Source organism: Clarias gariepinus, chromosome 20 (genome assembly GCF_024256425.1).
Source record: "Clarias gariepinus isolate MV-2021 ecotype Netherlands chromosome 20, CGAR_prim_01v2, whole genome shotgun sequence".
Taxonomy (NCBI): domain Eukaryota; kingdom Metazoa; phylum Chordata; class Actinopteri; order Siluriformes; family Clariidae; genus Clarias; species Clarias gariepinus.
The window spans coordinates 27,762,664-27,779,457 of record NC_071119.1 but is presented as its reverse complement, the minus strand read 5'-3'; the positions used below and the strand labels follow the sequence as shown (position 1 = coordinate 27,779,457).

At 37.6% G+C, this 16,794-nt stretch overlaps 1 protein-coding gene and 1 pseudogene across 2 annotated transcripts in view; both read right to left on the bottom strand.

Moving 5' to 3' along the window:
• LOC128508521 (SLAM family member 5-like) overlaps positions 1–16,794 on the bottom strand; it is a 44,878-nt gene that overhangs the window by 14,110 nt on the left and 13,974 nt on the right. The window lies entirely within an intron of this gene.
• Positions 1,982–6,757, bottom strand: LOC128508519 (CD48 antigen-like; annotated as a pseudogene).

Here is a 16,794-nt window from a genome sequence, read left to right as displayed (position 1 = left end):
GTGTCGGGACTCAAACTTTCCTCAAACTTCTCACTCATGTCTGTTTATTCAACACCAATCCAACTGTGTCACCTTTATAAATTATATTACCAGAAAAAGGGACACTGATGGGGAATGTAACAGAGTCTCCTACAGCACCGATCAGATCCTGAACTGAAGATTCACCAGCAGAGCTAAAGATCTCTGAGAGAAGAAACAGAACTGAGTGTGAGTTTCATGTAGCAGTCATAATAAACCACATGGAAGTTTTTTAATGTAATATAATAAATAATTTAAATGTACTAAAACCACCTCTGTGTGTTTATACACTATCATCTTTGCTTTAACCTTCAGTTTCTCTGTAAATTAGAGATTAATATTTAATGTTTAACACCAAGCCTTGACCATTCTATATGATCTATTTTATAATCTAGGACTGTTGTAACATTTTAACATAATATTCAATAATTAAAACTCTCAATTATTTAATGCTAATATCACACATGAAAAACTCCCTGAGATGGCAATAGGAAGAAACCTTGAGAGGAACCAGACTCAACAGGGAACCCATCCTTATTTGGGTGATAACAGATAGAGATGATATAACACCATGTGTGTTATGCAGCTGAAAGTACAGTACAATATAAAAGAAATTCTTTAAATTAACATGAAGTCCAGTTCAACATAGGGATGAGTCAGTAGATGTAGAGGGCAGATGGGATCTGGATCACTGGGAGCACAGGAGCAGGATGTGTAGCTCCAACCATAATAAAGCAGAATCCAGCTGGAGCTGGTCCTTCTCTGAATGCCTCAGGATCCTCACAGGGTTGACCTTTGTCTACTGAAGCTGGTACAATCTCCAGATGCCTCGGGATGGGTTGAAAAGTACAGAACAGATGGAGAGAATTAGCGTAGTTGCCATTCAGGATAGATATACTGGAGTATGAGGTTATGGGATGAGTTACGCGTATGCCAGATTAAAGAGATGCGTCTTAAGTCTACTTTTAAACTGGGAAACTGTGTCTGAGCCCCGAACACTGTCTGGAAGGCTATTCCAAAGCTTTGGAGCTAAATATGAAAAGGCCCTACCCCCTTTGGTAGATTTTGAAATTCTGGGAATTACCAGAAGTCCGGAGTTTTGTGATCTTAAGGAGCGTGGTGGATTGTAGTGTATTAGAAGACTGGTTAGGTATGTGGGAGCTAAACCATTTAAAGCCTTGTATGTAAGTAATACTATTTTGTAATTAATTCTAAACTGAACAGGTAGCCAGTGCAGGGATGATAATATTGGGGTTATTTGATCATATTTTCTGGATCTAGTGAGAACCCTGGCGGCTGCATTTTGGACTAACTGAAGCTTGTTTATTGAGGATGCAGGACAACCACCTAGTAATGCATTACAATAGTCCAGTCTGGAGGTCATGAATGCATGAACTAGCTTTTCTGCATCAGATACGGATAAGATACTCCTTAGGTTTGGCGATATTTCTAAGATGGAAAAAGGCTGTTTTTGTGATATTGGAAATATGATTTTCAAAGTACAAATTACTGTCTAATATTACGCCCAGGTCTTTTACTGTTGAGCTGACCACTTCTAAAAACATTTATTCCCTCTAACATTTATAGATAAAAGTTAGGAAATCTGGGTGTTTCTTCTTTTCATTACATTTTAATCCCCAAAACAACAGATAAACAGCTAAGACTGTGTGTGTATAAAGATAAATAATGTTGGTTTTACACAGTACTGTACATGAACAGCAGGGGGCAGTGTGGTGTGTTATAGAATTTTATGTTGTTTTGTTTGAGTTTTTAACTTTACCCATTAAACACTCAAAATTAAGGTTATTTTATTGAGAAGAACTTTACAGCCTGACTGGTTTAGTGTTAACTCACTCACTCACTGAACGTTTCATTTGATTATTAATCCACAAACTGTAGCTCAGCGTTTTAATAAACCTTAAAGTAAAAATACGAAAAGAAAATTTACACATTTACATTTTATTAAAACACTGCACTTTTTACATATAATACAATCTCTCTGAAGTTTCTCTTTGCTGTAGTTCTGTTTGTTGGAGCGACACTAAGCCAGAACAAGCCGTGTTACAGGAAGAAGAGCAGACTATCAGGTTTCTCAGGAACTGCAGTACACGTGTTAATTTAATAAACGAACAGCAACAGTAAATAAGAGCTTAAATAAGATCTGTCTCTCTCTCTCAGTCAGAAGCTTTAACAGGCTGGAGTCTTCAGAGTTACACACTTCCATTTCGTTGGTTTTGCTGGTCAGAGCATTTAAAGGCTGATGTTGTAACTTTTACTGCATGAACCAGAGATCAGCGTGCTTTAGCTCTGTAAGTGTCCAGGTCAGATGGAGTGTGGAGAGCAACACTGGGCTACAGCAGTGAGCTATAATACCAGGCTCAATCCTGAGCTCAGATTACTCTATTATAAATAAATAAAACCAACCTTCAAACTTATATAAATATAACGTGAGGATAAATATAGAAATACTGACAAAAATAATCAGTATAAGTATATATACACACACAATACATAAATTATATATATTTATTATAAAATTATGTATATAATATGCTTAACACACATGCTAAAATAGAGCTCTGTCTCTGTTCTGAACAATAAGACTATAATTTGAAAAGCGTGAACACTTAGAAGCAGCTGAAAAATACTTCATAAAAATAAGCATAATAAAATACAATTATAATAAAATAATATAGTAAGCAGCTGCAAACAGGAAACACTAATCCCTGAGGACACGCCCTAACCCCTACAGGGTTTGCTGGTGATCCACTGACACCTGGCAGGTTGTACTGTGAGCTGTAGGAGTTTGGAGAAGAGGATTTCCAAAATGAAGCCAACAAGCAAAATCCCTGATATGTCCCTGATGATGGTGGATTGTAGTGTAGACCATTTTGACTGCATAATCCACTGACCTGCTTGCTTGGTATAGGCAAACTAAGGGGATCTAACAGTTTTTACGTGATGTTCTTTGAGTGGGCCAATACAAGAGTACAGATGTTAGAGCAATAGGACTGTTTCAGTCCTGTGATGGAGGTTTTCTTGGGGACAGGGAAGATGGTGGACTGTTTAAAACAGGATGGGACTTTACACAGCTGGAGTGATATGGTGTAGATATATGTGAAGACCAGAGCCAGTTGGTCAGCACATGCTTTGAAACAGGAGGGGGAGACGCCATCTTTGCCAGGTGCTTTTCTGATTTTCTGTTTCTGGAAGAGTTATCAGTGCAGTTTGGGTGGTGAGGACAGGTGACGGTGGGGTTACCAAAGGTGTGATGGCACAGTCAGTGGGCATGGGGTAAGTGAGAGGTGTAAAGGTGTTCTTCTAAAACCTGCATTAGAAGGTGTTGAGGTCATCAGCCAAGCTTTTGTTTGAGTCTTTGCGGAGGGGTGGTCTCCTGTAGTTTGTGATGTCTTGCACGCCTCTTTACACTGATGCAGGATCATTAGATGAAGTTTAGCATCTTTTAGTGACTCTGATCTCCTTAGTAAGTTCCGGGTCTGTTAATACAGGATTCTGTCTCCACTTCTGTAGGCTTCCTCGTTGGCCTGATGGTGCCGGTGCGTTCCCTATCCGACCATTTTTTTTTCGTGAACACGGCCTCGTCTCAAGAAATATCTGCGTACACACGAAGCCACTGAAAACGGTGTAGTATATATGCCAGACCAGTATGGGGCGCTGTAATTCTGCCATAGAGATACACTATACACGGAGAAGAAGACTTTGAGCATGCGCATAACCTTGCGCGCTGTATACGAACCAAGATTGTGTTGTCCATTATCGCTTGTTGCTCATATTAGAAGCAATAGATTTTGCTGTAATAAAGCTAGTAGGCTTTGTAGGAACACGAACACAATCATGTAGTCCGCCATTATTGACGCACCTGACACGTGATGTGATGACATCATCGTTTCACGAAATATACGGATTGGCCGTACACACAAAGACGCAAGGGTGTCGTTTTCAGATTTATCCACTTTGGGACCCGGTTTCCATAAATAGCGGTTTCAGTCTCTTAAAACGCCGGATCCGTGTGGACAGGCCCTCAGTCTTGCTGTCAATCATGGCTTGTTATAAGAGTAGAGTTAAAATGATCCAGTGATGTGTGGAGTTATTAGGATCTCTTCACCTCTGAGTACACCACTGAGCCGTTCTCTTCAACACACGTCACACTCCAGTTTTCTTCCTGTAAGACACAACAGTATATTTCAGTATCTGAATCAGGGTGAGACTTTATCACTCCTGTGGAACAAATGTGAGTTTTACACCAAAACATTTCACATCGTGATAATTTACACAAGTTTTATTTAAACACTTACCGCTTTAACTCTCTTCACATTAGAGTAAGTCAGATCCTCAGATTGTACTGAAACTAAAGATACATGAAACATCTGATTAATTCTAATAAACATGGGAGACATAAAGAGTTTACAAAACACAGAAGAGATCTCATGCTTACCTTGTTGCTTTTCTTTTATTTTCTGAATAAACAGACGTGATAATATTACTAATATCAGGATAAGACCTCCAACAGATATCAGGACAGGAAGGAGAAAACGGGAATGTTCTCTTTCTTCCCCTGAAAATGACAAAACATTTATAAATGTAATAAAATGTAATTTCATAATTATTATTTCATAATACACACAATGTCTACAAAAATAAATGATTAAGTTCTGCAAAGTCATGATAAAATTTTAACATTTTATACTTTCACAGAATCAGTACACAATTTTAACCTCAGCTTACAATCTGTGCATTTTTACATTTGTACATCTGTAGAAGTTTTTTTAAATACAATATCCAAAAACATAATATTCTGTTATAAATTATAATGATATGAGTATAATCTCATATTGTCCAGCTCTACATAAAACACACACTGAAACCCCTCAGAGATTCTCATATATAATATTAATGAACCCTGTACTATGACACTGCACTGAACTAATACTCCACTGTGTGTGTTAAAGACTCTGCCGTACCTGGGTGATGATCACAGAGCTGTGTGATGCTGAGAGAAGTTGTTTTATTGCTGACAGGGTTTGCAGACACACAGGTGTAAGTGTTAGTGTTAATGTCCTGGTTGTGTATTTGCAGTGTGAGACTGAGGTTAACACTGAGATCTGTGTTATTGGTGATATTGAGTCTCTCAGTCCCTCTGTACCAGGATAACGTCACATCTTCTCCATTCTCCACAGTGCACAGGGGGAAACACACCTCTGTGGGGGAAACACTTTGTCTTTCTCTTTGATTTCTTATTACTGGAGTTGATACTGGAGCTAAAATACAGAAACGGATATAAAATAAAACAGATTAGAAACAACAGCTTTAGAAGACAGATGAAGCCACGAAATAGTTAAAAATAACAGAGTTACTGTTAGAACATCTTCATGTTTATTCCTCTTACACCACAGCAATAAATATAAAAAGTCATTCAAATATTTATAGTTATTATATATTTAACATCCACAAAACAGACATAAACAGATGTTCTGTAATGAATTCCTCTCAGTGTTACACAACACCAGGAGTGCATTAATATAAACCTGTGATGTGTAGTTACACTACTGTCAGAGCTGCTGTTATAGAGAATTAATCAACACCTTCTGACCAAACACACATTCAGGTGTTTACAGCACTGTGGTTTATAATTTAATAATAAACCTCCAATAATACCTTATTGATTAAAGTTAAATAGAGACACTGGAACACATTTCACTCACACATTTACTCACCATAAACACTGACACTGAAAGTTCTAGATGAGAGACGTCCAGTGATGACGTGTAATAAATAAACTCCAGAATGATTCCTGCTGATGTTCCTGATGGTTAAAGCTCCACTGATTCTGTCCAGCTGCAGTCGATCTTTAAATCTCTCACTGATTTCTGTAACAGTTTCTCCTGTAATCACATGACTGTTTAATATCTTCTCCTCTGCTTTCTCAGACCAATAAACCACAGAATCTGAGCATCACTCTGAATCCCAGTTATTCCAGTATGGAGAGTTATAGTGGTTCCTTCCACTTCCTGCAGTGTGACCGTCTCGTCTCCAGCTGCACACAGTAAACCTGCACCACAGATTCAGATTCATTATTTCACCAACAAACATCATCACATACAAACTATACAGATATACAGATGTTTTCTTAATGCTGAATTAAACTTTTAAAGTATCAAAATTTATAACACTGACACACTAAATGACCAAAAGTATGTGGACCCCTGAACCCTACACCCATGTGTGGGTGTAAACTCACTACATCCAATACACCAAGTATTAAACCTCAGTCTGACACGTGTGTAATGTACATGTACCACTTTCAGGATGAACTTCTTTTATAAACTCTTTATATTTACACTTCCAGTTTCTTCTGTTGTGAAGGAAAGGTGTAAACTTACAGCACAGCAGGAGAAGAAAAGTCCAGAGAATCCTGTTTCCTGGTAAAATCTTCATCATTTCCTAATCCATAGTCAGCGTTTCTCAGCCAGACGTTTCCCCTTTGTCCCGAACATCAGTGTGAGTGAGGAATTCAGAGCACAAAGCAGTTAAAGTCCATGCTGTATGGAGCTGCAGTACACAGCCTTCCTCACACTGTTAGCTTAGAGAACTGAAGCCTCCTGTAGAAACCCTCCTGTCTCAGCGTGTTCAGTCTCTACATGCTCAGTGACGCTTCCCTTCAGCTCTGGGGACGGCAGGATTCATTTATAAAATGTCTCTCACATGGGTTTAGTGTAAAATAAAACAACAACAATCATGAGACTAATGATTAGAAACACTTCCAGCAACGTCTTCCAGCTTACTTGATCTCGTGTCTAAACTTGTCTCATACTTTCGGTTTGTAATGTTCCTGCACTAACACACTGTTCTGACTGTAAGACTCAGTGTGTATCTGGGCTTGTTAATTTCACTTTAGAAGTTATCGGAAATTATAATGAGTATTGTATAAAACATGATAATTATAACTATTCATGCAAAAATAAACACCAAATCTTTTAATGCAACTTCACTGTTGTGAGTAACTTCACTGTTTTTTGGTTTAATAAACACACCTGACACCGGTGGGATTCTAGTGCTGTGGTTCCCCATAAAGCCTACAGTTTAATAGGAACCTAATCCTAAGTAATATTTTAATAGTCTGCTTATTTCTTTATTAAAACTATAACAGTGGTCCACAGGGGGAAACACACCTCTGTGGGGGGAACCGTTTGATTTCCTCTTTGATTTAGAAACAAATCCTTTAAAAGACAGATGAAGCCACGAAATAGTTAAAAATACTGCTACTAAGTTACTGTTATCCACATCCACAAAACAGACATAAACAGATTTTCTGTAATGAATTCCTCTCAGTGTTACACAACACCAGGAGTGCATTAATATAAACCTGTGATGTGTAGTTACACTACTGTCAGAGCTGCTGTTATAGAGAATTAATCAACACCTTCTGACCAAACACACATTCAGGTGTTTACAGCACTGTGGTTTATAATTTAATAATAAACCTCCAATAATACCTTATTGATTAAAGTTAAATAGAGACACTGGAACAAATTTCACTCATACTTTTACTCACCATAAACACTGACACTGAAAGTCCTAGATGAGAGACCTCCATTGATGACGTGTAATAAATAAACTCCAGAATGATTCCTGCTGATGTTCCTGATGGTTAAAGCTCCACTGATTCTGTCCAGCTGCAGTCGCTCTTTAAATCTCTCACTGATTTCTGTAACAGTTTCTCCTTTAAACACCTGACTGTTTAATATCTTCTTCTCTGCTTTCTCAGGTCCATAGAAACACAAAATCTGAGCATCACTCTGAATCCCAATTATCCCAGTATGGAGAGTTATAGTGGTTCCTTCCACTTCCTGCAGTGTGACCGTCTCGTCTCCAGCTGCACATAGTAAACCTGCACCACAGATTCAGAATTAGATTTATCATTTCACACAAACTGTACTGTAAAAAACTGTATACTAAAGATCAATGCTGTATTTAAATAATATATTTAAAAATATATTTTAAAATATCCTTAAATTTTTAAATAAATGGACAAAGGTTTGTGGACACCTGACCATTACACCAAAATGCATTTTCCCTTCACTGGAACTATAAGAGAGCCAAACCTGTTTCAGCATGCGCCTGTGTACAACGCCAGCTCCATGAGGACATGACTCCCAGAAGAGTGCACTCCAAAAAATGCTGGGTCAAATAAGATGTATTACATACTGTACAATGTAGTGGGTCATTTAGAAATTAAACTTTTTCCTTTCTCCACACCTCCCTTACAGTTCTTTTGGACTGTTTGCTCATCCTCAAGATAAACCCCCGTGTATTTGATACCTTTCCTCTTCCATGGTAGCCCTCCAGGCAGCTGAGGAAGTCCACTAGCCCACCTCCCTGCTGCTAAGGCTTTACTCTTTGCCAAATTGACTTTTGCAAAGATAATTGAAATTTTGAAATTTTACAGAAAAATGTCATTATTTTTCATAGGTTATTAACATAATTTTCCTTACTCCTTGTAAACACATTGTTGGGTTGTTTATGTTGGGTAAAAATTCTGGGTTATTTTTGGTACTTTAAACACACTGTTGGGTTGCTCATGCTGGGTTCTCATGTACGGGCCCAACCAAGCCTTACCTCGGAAAGAACTACCGCTGGCTGAGATGTCTCTGTATTGGTTAAAACAGGGGATTTATTTGATTTTGTGTATTTCTAAAAGACAATCTTTGGTATAATATGGGTATGGTATAATATATGGCGACTGTGTGATGCATCCTGTACTCTGCGTTCCATTTGTAATAAACCCTACCATACCCTCGAGTGTGCACTTCCAAGTCAAGTCTGTTCTTTGTATTCGTGGAATTGAGACATGGCAAGACAAACTTTCTGGATTCTTAAAGCTAGCAGTATTTTATGGTAAGTTAATTATGGTAAATTAACTTACTTCTAAATTTTAACTGTTGTAGTTGTGGTAAGAGCAAGCTTATTTGCTCACTTTGATATGGGGGTGTGGGGAGTTCATGTTTTTATATTCTGTGCCACTAGTTGACTATACTGTATGTTATGAAAAAAAGTGTGTTCTGTTAGCAGACATAAATATATTCCTAAATTTTAAAATTGTAATCTTGAATGTTATTTTAAGATTTTTTATGCACGCAGTGTGTGTGCTGTGTGTGTGTTTGTGTGTGTGTGAAGCTAAAAGTAAGCGGAAAGGAGGAATCAGACCCCCCTCTCCCTCTTCTCGTCTTACACAGTAAACCTCTCTTATTTGAGTTTGACACACACACACACACACACACACAATAAAGGAAAGACTGTTTTATCGGAAAAATTAACAAGAAATCTCTCCAATGACACTCGATTGAGTGACACACTAACGGAATCACTGCTGTAAAGTAAAAATAAAACAAATTAATCTGCACTTTAAAAGAAACACAATGTTTTCGTTAGAAAGAGAACGAGAGAGAGAGAGTGTGTGTGTGTGTGTGTGTGTGTGAAGGCGAGAGAAGAAGGGGTGTGTGTGAAGGGGCAATGCTGACACAGAGAGGGAGAGAAAATGGATCTTTAACCTCTCTAATGAGACTTGCTTTTGCTTTACACACACGCTGTACACACACGTATACAGACACAAAATAAAATATGTATTACACACACATGGTCACAGTGTTATAGTAAACAGTACACGCGTGCACGAATGTTGATTATACCAGTGAAAGACGCATAATTCTGTCCTATATACAGTGGGGGAAATAAGTATTTCATCCCCTACAGATTTTTTAAGTTTGCCCATTTACAAAAAAATTACGGGTCTATCATTTTTATCATAGGTTTATGGTAAATGATTAAGACAGAATATCAACCAAAAATACAGAAAAAGCACATAATACAAATGTTTTGAGTTAATGATTTAAGTTGCATTTCAATGAGGGAAATAAGTATTTGATCCTCTACCAACCAACAATAACTCTTCCTCTCACAGACTGGTTATGTGCTCTTGTGGTACACATATTAATTTAAGAAGGTGCTCCTAACAACAGTGTGGTATGTGTATAAAAGCCACCTGTTTACAAAATCTCTATCTTCCATTTAAACCTCACCACCATCGGCAAGACCAAAGAGCTGTCACAGCAAGTCAGGAACAAGATTGTAGACTGAGAATGGGCTACAAGACCATCAGCTAGAAGCTTGGTTAGAAGGAGACAACTGCTGGAGCGATTATTTACAAATGGAAGAAATACAAATTAACCATTATTGGCCCTATATGCAAGATTTCACCTCATAGAGTAAAAATAATCATGAGAAAAATGAGGGACCAGCCCATGACTACACGGGAGGAGCTTGTGAATGATCTCAAGGCAGTTGGGAGCATAGTCACCAAACAAACCATTGGTCTGAGGTTTGCCAATGAACAGAGAAAGATTGGGATAAACTGCTGTGGTCAGATGAAACCAAAATTGAGCTCTTTGTCATCAACTCGACTTGCTGTTTTCGGAGAAAGAAAAATGCTGACTATGACACTAAGAACACCACAGTCCCTACATTCAAGCTGGAGGTGGAAACATTATGCGTTGGGTCTATTTCTCTGCTAAAGGTACAGATTGACTTTGCTGCACTGAGGGATCAATGGATGAGGCCATGTGTTGTAAAATGTTGGATAAAAACCTCCTGAAGATGGGTTGTGGATGGGTCTTCCAGCATGAAAATGACCCCAAACATACTGCCAAGGCAACTAAGGAGTGGCAGAAGAATAAGCACATTAAGGTCATGGAGTGGTCTAGCCAGTCTTCAGACCTTAATCCAATAGAAAATTCATGGAGAGAGCTGTAACTTCGTGTTGCCAAGCAACAGGCAAGAGACCTTAAACATTTAGAGAAAACCTGTAAAGAATAGTGGATCAAAATGCATCTCAAGATGTGTGCAAGTCTGTTAAACAACTACAAAAAAACATCTTCCCACTGGGCTTTCTAGCAAGGGTTTCTCTACCAAGTACTAAGTCATGTTTTGCTTGGGGATCAAATACTTATTTCCCTCATTGAAACGCAACTTAATTCATAACATTTGTATCATGTGCTATCTCTGGATTTTCAGTTAATATTCTGTCTCAATCCTTTACCATAAACCTATGATAAAAATTATAGATTCTTCATTTCTTTGTAAGTGGGCAAACTTAGAAAATCTATAGGGGATCAAATACTTATTTCCCCCACTGTATATAATATCGTATTCATCTAGGGTTTGTTGAGAATTTGAAATGGGGTAATGTTTCATATTAAATCCAGATGGAGTGCCGTGTCCTGTTATCCCTCACACGTTAAATCGTAAGGTAAATTAGTCAAAAATATACACTAAATTTATGTTTACATCATGTACATTAAAAAATAAACCATGAAAGTAAATAAAATAGTAATAGTTAAACTCACTCACTCTCACTCATCATCTATACCACTTTATCCTGTATTCAGGGTCGCAAGGACCTGGAGCCTATCACAGGAGGCTTAGGGCACGAGCGGGATACACCCTTGACAGGATGCCAAACAATCACAGGGCACACACATACACCCATTCACACACTACGAGCAATTTGTGAACACCAATAAGGCTAACCTACATATCCTTGGACTGTGGGAGGAAACCGGAGTACCGGGAGGAAACCCACCAAGCACGGGAAGAACATGCAAACTCCATGCACACAGAGACAGGAATCGAACCTGGCTAGAAATCGAACCCGGACCCTGGAGGTGCAAGGCGACAGTGCTAACTACTACACCACCGTGCTGCCTATAGTTAAACTAATACTTCAAATAAATAGTTAAAATATTTATATGGGGACTGTTTGATGTCATGTTGGCATTATAAGATTTGTATCAAAAACTTTCTCATAAAAATTGATTAAACAATCAATATTGTATTAAATGCAAAAAAAAAAAAATGCAGCATGTAATTCTTTAAAACTAGACAGTAAACCCAAATTCAAATTTTATTTGTTACATACAGCAGTGCAGTTCAGGGGATGGATGGAGATTTTCCCTCACTGAGAGCAAGTTACTGAGGACAAGATGATTGAACATGGGGCTTCTGTAGATATTAATTTTAAGAGGTTAGTGTTCAGAGGCTTTTGTGACTCAGATCCAGCCATCAGCAGTTTTGTAAGTTGCTGTGGTTAAGATCGTCTGCTGAATGTCTAAATGTAAATTTAAGATAAGTAATTTACATTTAAAATACACAGATCCTGTATTAAAATAATCTGTGATGTAAATATAAAGCTGAGAATCAGGAATAAATGTGTGTCGGTGTTAAAGTAGTTAAGGCAAGGCAAGGCAAGGCAAGTTTATTTGTATAGCACATTTCATACACAATGGTAATTCAAAGTGCTTTACATAGAAGAAGAAAAACATGAAATGAAATAAAAGATAATAGCAATAAGACATTTTAAGAAAAACTTTTAAATTTCATTTAAAATAAAAATAAATGCAGTTTGCAACAAAACTTTAAACTAATTAAAATTTAATTAAAATAAAAATAAAAGACTAAGTAAAACTAATAAAAACATAATTTCAAATAAAAATAAAACAGTTTAAGAAATTAGATAAACATAAGATAGTACAGTCAGTTCGGACGTAGCACAGTGCTCATTGAATAAATGCACAGCTGAACAGATGAGTTTTGAGTCTAGATTTAAATGTGACTAATGTTTTAGCACATCTGATCTCTTCTGGAAGCTGGTTCCAACTGCGGGCAGCATAATGGCTAAAGGCGGACTCCCCTTGTTTTGTGTGAACCCTTGGTATTTTTAACTGACCCGAACCTAACGATCTGAGTGGTCTGTTAGGATTATATTCAGTAAGCATATCTGTAATGTATTTAGGTCCTAGGCCATTAAGTGATTTATAAACAAGTAAAAGTACTTTAAAATCTATCCTGAATGTTACAGGAAGCCAGTGTAAGGACCTGAGGACTGGTGTGATGTGATCAGATTTTCTGGTTCTAGTCAGAATCCTGGCAGCAGCATTCTGGATGAGCTGCAGCTGTCTAATGGTCTTCTTGGGAAGGCCGGTGAGGAGACCATTACAATAATCCACCCTGCTGGTGATAAAGGCATGGACTAGTTTTTCCAAGTCTTGATTTGAGACAAAACATCTAATTCTTGCAATGTTTTTGAGATAATAGTATGCTGATTTAGTTACGGCTTTGACATGACTACTGAAACTAAGGTCTGTCTCCAGAATCACCCCAAGATTCTTGACTTGATTTTTAGTTATCTGACCCCTAGAGTGAAGGTATGCATTCACCTTCAGAGCTTCATCTTTGTTTCCAAATGCAATGACTTCAGTTTTCTCCTTGTTTAATTGAAGGAAATTCTGGCACATCCAACTGTTAATTTCATCAATGCATTTGCAGAGGGAGTCTATGGGGCTAAAATCATTTGGAGATAAGGCTAGGTAAAGCTGGGTATCATCAGCATAGCTGTGATAGGCAATTTGGTTCTTTCTCATTATCTGACTTAGAGGGAGCATATATAGGCTAAACAGGAGCGGTGCAAGAATTGAGCCTTGTGGGACTCCGCATGTCATGGACGTCCACTTGGACTTGTGCTCTCCTATACTCACATAATAACCTCTCCCTTCTAAGTATGACCTGAACCATTTGAGTACCATGCCAGAAAGCCCGACCCAGTTTTCCAGTCTTTCTATTAGTATGTTATGATCAACAGTGTCAAACGCAGCGCTAAGATCTAGCAGTACCAACACTGATATTTTGCCGGAATCAGAATTTAAACGAATATCATTTATTATCTTTAGGAGCGCTGTCTCTGTACTGTGATGCGCTCGGAAACCAGATTGAAAACTGTCTAGGTATTCATTTGAGTTTAAATGGTTGTTCACCTGATGAAAGACAACCTTTTCAATAATCTTACCTATAAAAGGAAGATTTGATATTGGTCTGTAGTTATTTAATACGGAGTTATCAAGATTATTCTTTTTTAAAAGTGGCTTAACAACTGCGGTTTTCAGAGAGTTAAGCAGCGTACAGACCCAAAGACACAGACATTATTATATCAGTATTAAAGCTGAAGATGTGAAGAGTTTAACTCATGCTCAGTAGGAACACAGAAACTGAGAGGACAATCAGAGAGTCAGTAGATTCTTGTGTCAGTGTGAGTCAATGTGTTGATCCACATTAGTATTTTAATAGTCTGCTCATTCACTCATTAAAACTATAACAGTGGTCCATTTCACATTCTGTAATATAATTGTACAGGAACGGGAAGCGTGATCAGCAGCTACACCCATACTAATGTGGATTAACTGATCATAACAACTGGATTGTACAGAATGTGCAGGTCGTTAAAAAGGCGGGAGAAACTCACTGAACTGGTTTTTCATGCGGTTGTTCAGAGCCGTGTGCAGAGACAGGGCAGGTGGCATGAAGGTGAATGTTTTTTATTCAAAATAACAAGCACAGACAAATCCTAAGCACAATATCAGAGACAGGGCAGGTGGCATGAAGGTGAATGTTTTTTTATACAAAAAATAGCACAGATCACATGATCAAGCTTCACACACACATTATGTGACACATCAGTTTATCATCTACAGTGCAGTAATGTCGAAGGCATTCAGACCTCACGTCATAAACCACAGAATGTCAGGAAGAGCAAGTCAGAAGAAGCTGAAAGCAGAAGACGCTTCGACAGCAGAGTATTAATGTAACACTGAACATTCAGCTGTGTGTCTGCATGTGTAGATAACTCTCATTATAATCACTCATGTGTATTAGACCTTAATCATCTCTTTTTAAATCTATATTTTTAAAAACATCTGATATAAGATATATCTGGTCCATGATTCACAGAGTCAGTCAGAAACACTCTTAGTCTAATCTTGATATTCTCCAGTGTTTCTTCCTCTTTAGCTCAGTGTTATTGGATTTTCATCAACACTATAATGACTGTATTTACCTTCCTCACTGTGTTTCTCCTGAATAATCTGTAATGTATTTGTTTAGAATGTATTTAGGTTGTTTAGATATACTGTATATTGTTTTGATATATAAGTTTTTGGTCCTGAGTGACACCAGTTTAAATCCTGATGGTGAAACAGCCACCCGGGAGCCAAGAGAGTAAAACTTGTCAGTGTCCTCTGGGTGGGAGGGGCTTACTTTCTCTCAACTGTCAATCACATCACTATGATCACTTTATAATCATAGATGTCTTTGAGCTTTGAGATTATTCTGTTTATTCATTTTTAGTTAAAGCTGTTAATGGTGTTAAACTGCTGACTGTGTTTTTAACACTATAATAACACCATGAATAAAATTCTTTAAATTATTATTATTTAAAAAATTAATTGAAATTGAAATTGTATTGTTTTATGGAGGTTAGAAAAGCTCTGTGTGGTGGTGAGACTTTTTATGCTAACACAATTTTATTCTCGAGTGTGTCCTACTTTTAGAGTTCTAGTTTTATGCATGTAAGAAGTAACAGTCCAAACACCACATACACTTTCACACAGACTTTTGTTCCACCGAACAGCACAAACCACATTATACACACTACATACATACAACTGGTTCTGTTATGAGTTGCAGTGACATGACTCTTATGAAAACCTGCAAAAGTAATGACACACACACCTGTGTCACCTGTTATCCATTACACATGATTCCAAAACATACACCGGGTCCGGAATGTATTCAGCCCCCCTTAAATTTTTCACTCTTTGTTATATTGCAGCCACTTGCTGAAATCATTTAAGTAAATTTTTCCCCTCATTATTGTATAAATAAATCTGCAAAAATGTCAACAATTCTGTGTTTTTCTGTCAATATGGAGTGCTGTGTGTACATTAATAAAAAAATGAACTTAAATGATTTGAGCAAATGGCTGCTATATAACAAAGAGTGAAAAATTTAAGGGGCCTAAATACATTCCGGACCCGGTGTATGTTTATGAGGGCTTGTCATTGACTTTACTCTCTGTTTACCTACATCACACTGAGGTTAAGATCCATCGACACGACACACAGAACTTTCTACAGCACGACCTCAAACACAGGTGAAACTTCTCAGCATCTTTTCACACCTTCTTTTAATTCTTTCACACTTTTGCCCACTGGTTTCTCACCACTTCCTTTAGAGCTGTGACAGTACTTGAAAAGAGGTGTGTGATCTGATATAATTTACTTAAAAAGCCGCTCCCTTGTTGGAAAACCAGATAAACCACAAGACCAAGAGCTTCAGTCATCAGAGCTGCAAAGATTATTAATAGAATAAAAAGGGGACCAAAAGTTTATTAACAAAACTGGTAACATCAGATACCTCGAAACCACCCAGAACAACTTTGCAGTAAATATTTTTATTTATTTTAGATTTTTATAAGTGGCCAGAGGTGAGTAACTAAATCAGCGTTATTACTATAATCAATAACACAGAAAACTTAACGCCAAGATATTTAATGATAACTTAAAACTGTCAAAAACACATAGTCTTAAAAAGAAAACCTTAAATGACTAAAGAGACACTTTATACTGTAGCACTGCTGCTTCTCATGATACACACACCACAAATAACCACCAAACTGCCCCAGGACATGTTAGTGCAAAGCATGCTGGGAATTAAACAATAGTGCTGAGCGCTAACACATTTGTTGCTGAGGTGAAGGTAAATAAACACAATGTCTTTTAGCAACAAACAGCGACATCTAGTGGGCCATTAATCTACAATTAGTTCCTTTTTGTCATGAAGATGCAAAGACTGGATCAAACTTACAACACAGAA